General features: G+C 34.3%; 1 long non-coding RNA gene across 1 annotated transcript; it reads left to right on the top strand.

The window, feature by feature from the left end:
* Positions 1–5,090: 5,090 nt before the first annotated feature.
* LOC104604106 (uncharacterized) lies at positions 5,091–9,267 on the top strand. The gene is made up of 2 exons (XR_016083576.1): positions 5,091–5,601; positions 8,753–9,267. It is a non-coding gene; the product is annotated as an uncharacterized LOC104604106 (long non-coding RNA).
* The last annotated feature ends 1,263 nt before the right edge of the window (positions 9,268–10,530 follow it).

Below are 10,530 nucleotides of genomic sequence, written 5' to 3'. Positions count from 1 at the left end.
CCAACTGTCGAAGTCAATGATGACCGGAAAACACGAGTAAGATGCATTAGATTTCAATCTTTAATTAATATGATACGCCAGATATTGTATCAAAATTTTGAACTTTGATTTGTCTTGTACGATAGGCATAAATTGTGTTATTGCGGTAATCATAAGATGTATGGTCTACGAGAGTGATGTGGTTCATTATGAACAGTCCCATTCACAATATCTCATGGACAGGGATTGTCTATACAGCAATTTATTGTCTCCACATTTATCTCATGTATGGGGACTACTGACAGTGACCCAACCTAGTTTTTATGGTTTGATGAATCACATTTTTACCCTAAACCCTAATTTTTTACCATTGTGAAGTCATAGTACACTCTCTTGTTCTCTGTTAAAATAGGAACCTTCCTGTCTCCTCCACTGTTTTATGCCACCAAAACGTTGTTGATAAACCCACTCCTCCGTCAAGTTCTCTAGTTGATCTGGAACAAGTATGTGGGCTGTGCCATCTCTTTTGCTTCCATTGGAAAACCAAATTGAAGCTTGTTTTCTCTTCCACAATAGCTCACTCTGCCAGCCTCTTCTGTCGATTAACCACCACTGTACCGCCCCATTGCCTTTCTCAACTGTCAACTCTCAACCAAAAATTTCAAGTTTGTTTTCTCTTCCACAAGTATGTGTATTGATAGTTTCCCTATGTTATTAGCTTGGAAAGTTTAATGTTTCTTACTATCATTAGATTGATAATTTTTGTGTTTATATGACAGACTATTAGATAACTCCACTAGTATGAGTTTGTCTTACATTGTCGGTCCCAATCCTGAATAAAAGAGGAAATTATTATAATGAAATTTTTGTATTCATATGATAGATTATTAGATACTCATGAATATGTATTCTGATTTGTTCTTTTGTGTTCATGCTAAGGAGTTCTCTAGAAACGACGCATTGCACACCCTAACTTGAGTGTAGTGTTTAATGGACAAGGATTTGTTAGGGTCGTCTTCATAAGTAACCTGCCATGACAACACCTGACTGTAATGTTAAATAGGCAAGGGTTCCCACATCATTCTAGATGGGAACAGGTAAAGAAGAAATCCAAGAAATACAACTTCGTTTAGCCACTTGGAATTAATGTAGAAGCATTAATAGGAAAAACTATAGAATAAATAGACACTTTGAAGAGGGGATTGATTAATATTGTATGCCTACAAGAAACCAAATAGAAGAGTAAAAAAACTAAAGAATTTAAGTGAGGAAATCATTAACATAATTAATGTTTATGCACCTTAAGTGGATTTAGAAGGAAACATTAAAAGATAATTTTAGTAAAACTTAGAATGATTAATCCAAAAAATTCCAAATGGAGAGAGAATTATTATAAGATGAAACTTGAATAAGCTTGTAGGGAAAAGAAATGTAAAATATCATATGATATATGAAGGATTTGGATTTGGGGATAGGAATGAATCAAGAGGTACAATATCATTTATAGCAGTTTATGATATGGCAATTTTAAATACCTATCCAAAAGAAGGATGAACACTTAATAACATTTAAAAGTGAATCAAACATAAATCAAATGAATATTTTTTCCTTACTAGGAGAATAGAATGAATGATATGTAAAGATTGCAAAGTTATTCCAAGTGAAAGCTTAATAACATAACATAGATTAGTGGTAGTAAATGTACACATCAGGAAAATAAGGAAGAAAATAGATATCTATGAAATAGGTAGAAAAAACTAGAAGGAAAAAACCTAGCTCAATTTAGAAACAAGTTGATAATAGAAGGAAATTGGAATTTAGATGGAAAGATTAACGATTTTTGGCTTGAAATAGCAAACAACATATAGAAAGTAGAAAAAGAGGTTTTAGGAGAATTTAAAGGAAAATGAAAAGTAATAAAAAAACTTGATAGTGAAATGAGGAGATTCAAAATATAATCAGATTAAAAGAAGCATGTTACAAAGAATGTCAAAAGGCTAAACATGTAAAAAAAGGAAAAATATAAAGCCATAAGAAAGGAAGTTAAAAAGAATGTGAATAAAGGTAAATTTGAGGCTTATGATGAGCTTTGCCAAAAATTAGGCATTAGAAAGGGAGAAAAAAGAAAGTATACACTAGCAAAGTTGAGAGAAATGAAAGGGCTTTAAACTATGTCAGCTACATAATTGAAAATCAAAGTCCTGATAAAACATGTGAAAATCAAATAATATGGAAAACTATTTTTAAAAATTATTAAATGAACAATAAAGAGAGTGTTAATGAAGGAGAACTAATGCTATTCATGTTAAAAATAATGCATACCTACACTAAATAAGATGAATAAGAAAAATATCATTAGGACCTAATGGAATTCCATCAGAAGTATGGAAAATTATGGGAGAAGTAGGTTGTTATGACTAACTAGGCTATTTAGTAAGATAGTAAAGGATGTTTGATGATTGGAGAAATAGTAGTATGGTGCCTATATTTAAAAATAAAGATGATGTACAAAGTTGTAATAACTACTGAAGGATTAAACTCATGAGCCATACTATGAAATTTTTGGGAGAAAATAATTAAACAAAGATTATGACTTGAAACAAGTGTATTAGAAAACCATTATGGTTTTATATTAGGGAGATCAACCATGGAAAATATATTTCTTTTGAGACAATTGATAGGAAAATTCAGAAAGAAAAAGAAAGATCTCCATACAATGTTCATTGATTTAGAAAAGACTTGTGATAGAGTTCCTAGAGAGGTAATATGGTGGGTCTTGAAAAAAAAAGCGGAGTTTAAAATAAGTATATAAACCTAATTAAGGATATATATATATGAGGGGACACCAACCAATGCTAGAACATTGATGGGAGAGATTTCAGGTTTTATAGTTATGATGGGTCTTCATACCAAGGTTTAACACCGAGCCCTTATCTATTTGCACAGATCATAGATGAATTGACTAAATATATTTAGGAAGAAGCTCTATGGTGCATGTTGTTTGTGGATGGCATTGTTTTAATGTTCAAATTCAGTTGTTTAAATTGATTAAATATATTCACTTGTTTAAATTCTTTTAATCTCCAAACTACCCTTTTCTTATTTATTTGAACGGTTTATGATTTGATTAGTTTTCTAAATATAACATTGAAGTTCTCACAGTTGCTCCAATAGATCCTTGCATATTTCTGGCTAGATTCAATGTTCAAATGAAGTGGTCAGTAAAATGAATCAAGAATTAAACAAATTTTTTTTTCTGCGCCAATGAAATGATTCTTGTTATTTTAACCAGTTTTGTTTGGAGAAAATGGTAGTATTTTTGGGGGTAATAGACTTAAACCTCCTTAGAGTTTAAGATAAATACTAGTACCTCCCTTATAATTTCTAATAGGACTTAAACCTCCTCTGTCAAAATAAGATTCTATTAAATTTGACAGAAAAATAAGAAAAAGACTCTTTTATCCTTTATTGCTTTTTAAGTTTAAGAAAACCACCCAAACTGGGAAATAAAGGATTTCCTCTCTAGAAGGATAAAATTATGCATTAAACCCAAAGTAAATTATATCAAGAGGGACTAAAACCTATTCAAGACAAAAATTTGACTCTCTAACTAAGGCCAACATATGACTCAATTTATTTGTATCACAACTAATATGATGAAGGGATGGCTGCATAAAAATAGCGAAATACTAAAGAACTGATAAGAGATTTAGAATAACAAAAAAAAAAAAAGGCAATTCGACCATAATATGAATGTTCGAGCTTGTTCTATATGAAACCTGATAACAATAGAATTTTTGCTACTCATTAGAATGCACTTATCCTCAAACTTCCACACACCTTGAAGAGTTTTATACACTCTATATGCCTCAACTACTTCCACATCAGCAATAGGAACAGGATGCACCCCAACTTCCAAAAACTTCATCTAACAACCAACAATCACCCGTGCAGTTGTAGCTAGCTTCACTGAATCATCATAGTTAATTGTTATATCGGTATGATGTACAAACCCACTTCTTAACCTTTTGCCCATCATTCAAATTCTCAATCCTAGAACGTTTAACCCGTTGATGATTTAACCACAAACTTATTTATTTATTTTGGGTAATGATTCAATCACTGACATAGAAACCCTCTGGATTGTGTGAGTAGCATTAGGGGAATCCTCATGCAATACTACTCTATTTCTGACATTCCAAATAGTCCACAAAATGAAGTACTAAGATTAAGAAATCAGTCCAAGCAACCCACAAAATAGTGTTGTGCAACCATTCTATCATCAATCCAAATGCAATCATGTCTGGCCAATAGCCAAGGCTCAATCCAATTGAGCAAAGTGGCAATACCAAAATAAATAGTGTGATCTGTGATGATGTTGCTGGTGAGAGACAGTCGTTTGTGGATGGAGATATTAGTTGTTGGGTGGTACAGGGAGTGAAGACCTCTATCACATTTTTGGGTACACGACACACTGAGAACAGAGCAATGGGCAATAATGGGCAGAATTGAGCTTTAGGAAAAAAATAACTCCCACATGATGTCTCATTCTAACAAATAACTCCCATATTGTTTTAATAAAAAAGGGGGAATGTTTCAATATTTAGGATAAAAGTGGAGGGATGTTTAAGTCTTTTACCCTATTTTTGATCAATTAGGGTTTAAGAGAGGGTGAGGAAATGAAAATAAAAAATGATCATATGTGCATTTTAACAATTTAATGCATTCCATCATTTGACTTAAGAGGATTATTGTTCTAAAGTGGATTAAATTTCAAGGATATTTATCAATAACCCTTAAAGGGGGTCTTTGTAATTTACCCAAAAAAATGCATGAAAGATTTAATACATATTCCAGAGCTAATTCAGATCAACTGAATGTGATGGCTGATGGCTGCTCAACTTGCTGTAGAATCGATGATAATATTTCACGTCAGTAATAAATTTATGGATTCCACACTAAGATGTGCGAGTTCGGATCTTCTCCTCACAATGCGCCTCAGACGACCTCACCGTATGTTTAGCCGTGCATCTAAAACATCTTCGCATTTGAAAATATTTATTCATGGGAAGATGTTTCTAACGCATGGCTGAAACGTAATGTTAGGCCAGTATGAGGCATAGGGTGTTAAGCGACCGGTTTCGGGTTGGACACCGTCCGAATCGGAAGTAATATGGACGGATCGGACGGTCCTAAAAAATGATAAGGACGCGGACCGGTCCGAACATAAATCGTCCATTCATAGAATGGACCGAAAGTGGACAAAGCCACTAGTTGGAATGGTCCGTTCATTTTTGTAAGCGTCAAGCATAGAAGCTTTCGAAGAGTCGAAGCTGGAAGGCTAGGGTTCAACGCCTCTGCGCCTCCATCGCTCCATCCTCAGTCTCACCAGCGGACGGTGGTATTTCGTTTGAAGCTTTGGACGAACTCCAGCCGTATTTCCCTTTCTCCGGCGATCTTCCTTTTACCCTCTCACTTTCTCCAACAACAGAGCTTCTTCTTCTCTCAACGCCTCCTCACCTTCTCTAGTGACAACAGTACAACACTCTCTCTTCTCTCAATGCCCTCTCACTTTCTCCAGCGGCAACAACACTCCCTCTTCACTCAGGCAATCATATTTTGGTGATTTTTTTTCTCTTGCATCTTGCTCTCAAGTGATAGTCTCCTTTGACCTCTACGATTTGTTCATTGTGGTATCCTTTGTCATTAGATACTCTCCTAATTTTAATTGTAGACAAGAATACATGGTTCTGTTTGAATATTTGTTTGCTATAATCTAAATATTTCTTGAAATATCTTGAATATTTATGTTTGAATATTCAATGGTTCTGTTTGGATATTTCTTGGAATGCCAATGGTTCAGTTTGAATATTTCTTGAATATTTGTTTGCTACAGAGTTTGGTAGAACCTAGCACAGAGTTTGCTACAGTCTGAATATTTGTTTGCTACAGCCCGAGATTTGAATTTTGAATTTATAATTTTGTGCCATTAAATATTTTTATCATAAATATAACCTTGCAATTGATGAGATTTGAACTTAAGTCACCCAAACACAACCCAAATAAATAATAGTATATTTATGTTTAACTAAAAATTAAAAATAATAATCTTCAAAATCAATGTTTATAAACATTAGCAGAATGGATAAATCTATCAAATGTCATATTTATGTATCTTATAAATTCTAATAGATTAGATATATTTTTAAATTAAAATTAAATATTTTTTCCTTGGGGAAAATCCATGCTATCGGAAAGACATGATACTGGAAGAGCTTTGACCAATCAAACCCTCCCATGAATTTTGATAAATATCATCTGATTGAATACCAGTTTTATGATATTGGTTGATTGGTGATTTGGTTTTAGGTTTCTTTTTTTCGGTATCATAGAACAATCCAATAAGACAGTGGATTGGACCAGTCCAATCCGGTCTAAGTTGAACAGTCCAATAAGACAATGGATTGGACTAGTCCAATCCGGTCCAAGTTGAACAGTCTGGTAAGACAGTGGATTGGACTAGTCCAATCCGGTCCAGGTTGATTAGTCCAATAAGACAATAGATTGGACCAATCCAATCCGGTCCAGTTTACTAGGCAATATCATCCTCATCGCAGCACTCGTTATCTTCATCATCACTGTCATCAGTATCTTCATAATCTGCACCACACTAATCCACCTACTTTATATTTTAACCTTAGGTACTCATTAAACTATGAGCCCTTTAATCATCTCTTGCAACTTCAACCTGTCACAGTGTCACTTACTAACATTCCCAAGATTCAGAATTGTTTGTCTATGCTTTGCTACCAACAAACAATGACATTCCCTTTATTTACTCTTGTATTAAATATGCTATATATAGAGAGATATATATTACAAACCCAAGAAAGAAAACAATGAGATTTATTGGATTGGTAATTAGGATGCTCAACACTCTTTATTTTTTTTTTTACAATTACATTTGATAGGTAACTTAAAAATTAAGTTCAATTGAAAAAAAAAATCAGACATACAAAAACAGTTTGGTGAGCCTCATTTAATAAAGCATGAGAAAAAAAGTGCTTTTGTGAGAAGTGGATATTAAACATGCATGGTTGTGAAATTGGGACATCATTTATTGATTTAGAGGAGGCAACCGAATTGAAAGAGAAAGTATTGTAGGTAAAAAGGAAGGAGCCATGCTTGGAAGTTGAAACTCTTTCCCAGGCACTTGATGGAGTGTATGCTGTGTTAGTTGATCTTTGAGAGACAACCCAAATTAATTATATATTTTGTGGTCCAAAACTCTTGCTTTTTTGGCATACTTATTACTAGCAGATTATGAGGAAGGTCAATGGCCTAGGCTCAAGCTGCCAAGAGAGTGCAAACTGATCTTACTTAATTTTTGGCATACTTATTACTTATTACTTTGAGAGACTCTCATGCTATGATTTATTTATTGTTTAAGTAGAAAACTAGAAATTACTGTATGTACTATGAGTCTATGACTTTATATTTGATTTATCTTACTTAATTAATGGGAAATGAATCAATACCATTTATATTGGATTGGACTAGTCCAATTTGGTCCAGGTTGGAAAGTCCAATAGTACAGTGGATTGGATATTTGGATTGAAGTTCTCTTAATCTTTTTTTTTTCCTGTGACATGCTCTCTCTGTTATGAGTTTGAGAATCTTGGTGATATTTCCAATTTTCTCACATGAAATTTCGTTTCAGTTTGAAAATGCATCAATTTATTTAGTGGGCCAAGCATTTACTTTTTACATGAAATTTGTATTGTAGTCTTGTTATGAGTGGTGGAGCTTACAAATATTGATTCTCATGTTAAAATTTCTATGCATATTATCTGAAATAAGGTGACAGAACTGCATGAGCTGAAGTAATATAATAGATATGCTTCTGTGTGCCGTGTCTTAAATGTTTAAAGTTTTAGTTTTCTGTATGCCAAATGGCTTCTGTATGCAAAATATTAGTTACTTTGCTATTGGCCCAAACAACTAGCACCACTGGCATGCCTGAGAGGCTGAGAGTGGGTTTATGGGACCAATCAAAAGGTTTTTGACTCCAAACACTGGATGGTGGGGGAGTTAATGTGCTACATCTTTGTCTCCTGTATCATTAAAATGTTTTGTCTTCTATTTCTCATACATGGTAGTTGTTCACAATTTAATGTCTTTTCGAGCATAGCTTGATAACATTTATATTGGATCTCATGAGAAAAATTATGATCAATATCCACCCCTTCTTCCCCTGTGATTGGTATTCATGCTTCTAGCCTTGTTGTGTAGCCCCAAGTCGAACAGTCATTTTTTGTTCTTTCTGTCTTTAACCTTGCTATGGTGCAAATTCCATTTCATTGCCTTCCAAAGTTTTGTACTGAATAACCATTAGGAATTCTGTTCTTAATATTGCCTTATAGACAACTCTACAAACAGTGAATTGTTTCTACCCTTTTCTGATGTGTCTAATTGAAGGAAAGTTAGTGAATCAACACCTTTTTTATTTTTCTGCTTTCTGGAGTAGCTAGATGCTGCAATTTTATCATATCTAAGGGGTTGGAAAATCACAGCCAAAAGGTGAAAACTTCTTACCTACCTCACTACCTGGGCCAAGTAAGAGAAAGCAAAAGACCATTTATCAGAACCGGATCAGAAGTCAAGTAAAATCAATCAGAAAGCTCACTAGATCACACTCTTGTTTTAACTTTGAAAGCTACATTAATTTGTTCTGTAATGCATGTTTGTAACCTAACAAATCTGCTATTCTTAGGTATTTGCTCAACCTCTATTCAGGTTTGTGGAAAACCGGTGCATCACCCACTGGCTGACAAATGGATCCATAACATCGGAACATGCCATAAGAATTCCTTTATATGGAAAATACTACATCAATTTCTTTCGGGTGGTTTGGAGAATGGTTTATGTGGTTTCAGAATTTTTATTCTCTGGTTGCAGCTGTTCATCCATCCTCTTGATGGTACTTGATCAAATGGCTAAGCTGGTGAAGTCCACCAAGTGTTGCACCAGGAATATGGTCTTGCTAATATGAACAATTTCTTTAGGAAATGATATTTTCTTGGTGTTTGATTGCAGATGGAGATGGAAACCATTTTGTTTATTTTCTGAGGAATTAGGGAAATAATTAATTCCTTATTGAGTATTATTTTCGGAGGAAAACATTTTGTTTCCCTTCATCATTTTAGTTATAACCAAAACTAGAATAGTGTAACTCATTGTTTGCTGATTCAGAAAGGAGAATTTTCTTAGTGAAGTAATTCACAATCATCTTCTACTCGTTGAAATTGATTCTGAATCAGCATATGTATCTATTTAAGTGTTTTTTAATTACCACTAGTTACTATCAAATTCTAGTTTTTATCTTTTTGAATGATAGTGTGTAGTGTTCACCAAAACTACATTCACATAACCATACATCAATTATTCATATGCATGTATCATGCATTCTTATGATTCAAAACTTACCAAATGTACGACCCTTGGTAAAGTAGAATAGAAAAATAGGATTCATGTGGTGGATGGCATTTATCTGGGATAATGCTTAGTTTTAATTGTTTAAACATTTTCATTATATTATGATTTACAGTTTTTCATTTAGTGTTTTTAAATTCCATTCTACACCTGGAGTCAATAAATTGACCAGTCATTCTCTAGAGCAGATTATTGGCCCTTGCTTCATGCTTGCCATTGACAACATTTTGGATCTTTTTTGTTCATTCCTATAAGAAGCTTGCTTTCCATTAAAGAGTTCTCCTCATCATATCATTCATTAACAAATTTCATTTTACTTGTTTTTGGATCTATAATGTGGCTTTGGCCCCCATTGGGGATATTGCTAGACCTGTAACTAGCACGTTAGTGTTAGCAGGAACTCAGGTGGGGATATTGCAGGGTGCACATCAGGTCCACTGGCCATACCATGGAGAGCCTGCAATTCTGCAGGGTCAATCCCATGCTTCCATTTGGGGAGTGATGCCCAGTGACCACCTCAAAAGGAATTGTTTTTCAATCTTTAATATGCTAGAAGACCTTTCATTCAATCTTTAATATGCCCAGTGACCACCTCAAAATGTTGGGAAAGGATAAGAAAATGAGGGCATTTGAGTGAAGTTGTAATGTCAGGAGAAGAAAATTCGTGTTTCATTTAATTTATAAAGTTTCATTTAATTTGGATTGGATTGGGTCCAATCTGGTCCATTTGCATTTCAATTGGACTGGATTAGATCTGGTTTGTATGGGATTTGGATTGGAATCGGTCCAGTCCATTTGTAAATGGACCAATGTTGGACTGGATCGGATTGGACCAAATCCAGTCCAATTGACAATCCTAATGAGGCATGCTTAGTGATAGGGCTGCAAGTTGGGCCGGGTTGAGGCCAACCCTAACCTTAACCCAACCCGAACTACCCAACCCTAACCCTAACTAAATTCCTTCAACCCTAACCTTAATCCAACCCAATCCAAAGTCAACTTTGGGTTGGGTTGGGCTCGGATTGGGCCCAACCCAACCTTCTTCCCATCCCTTATAAT

The sequence above is a fragment of the Nelumbo nucifera genome, chromosome 3 (assembly GCF_055504915.1).
Source record: "Nelumbo nucifera cultivar China Antique chromosome 3, China Antique-T2T, whole genome shotgun sequence".
Lineage (NCBI taxonomy): Eukaryota > Viridiplantae > Streptophyta > Magnoliopsida > Proteales > Nelumbonaceae > Nelumbo > Nelumbo nucifera.
This window is presented reverse-complemented; position numbering and strand designations above follow the sequence as displayed.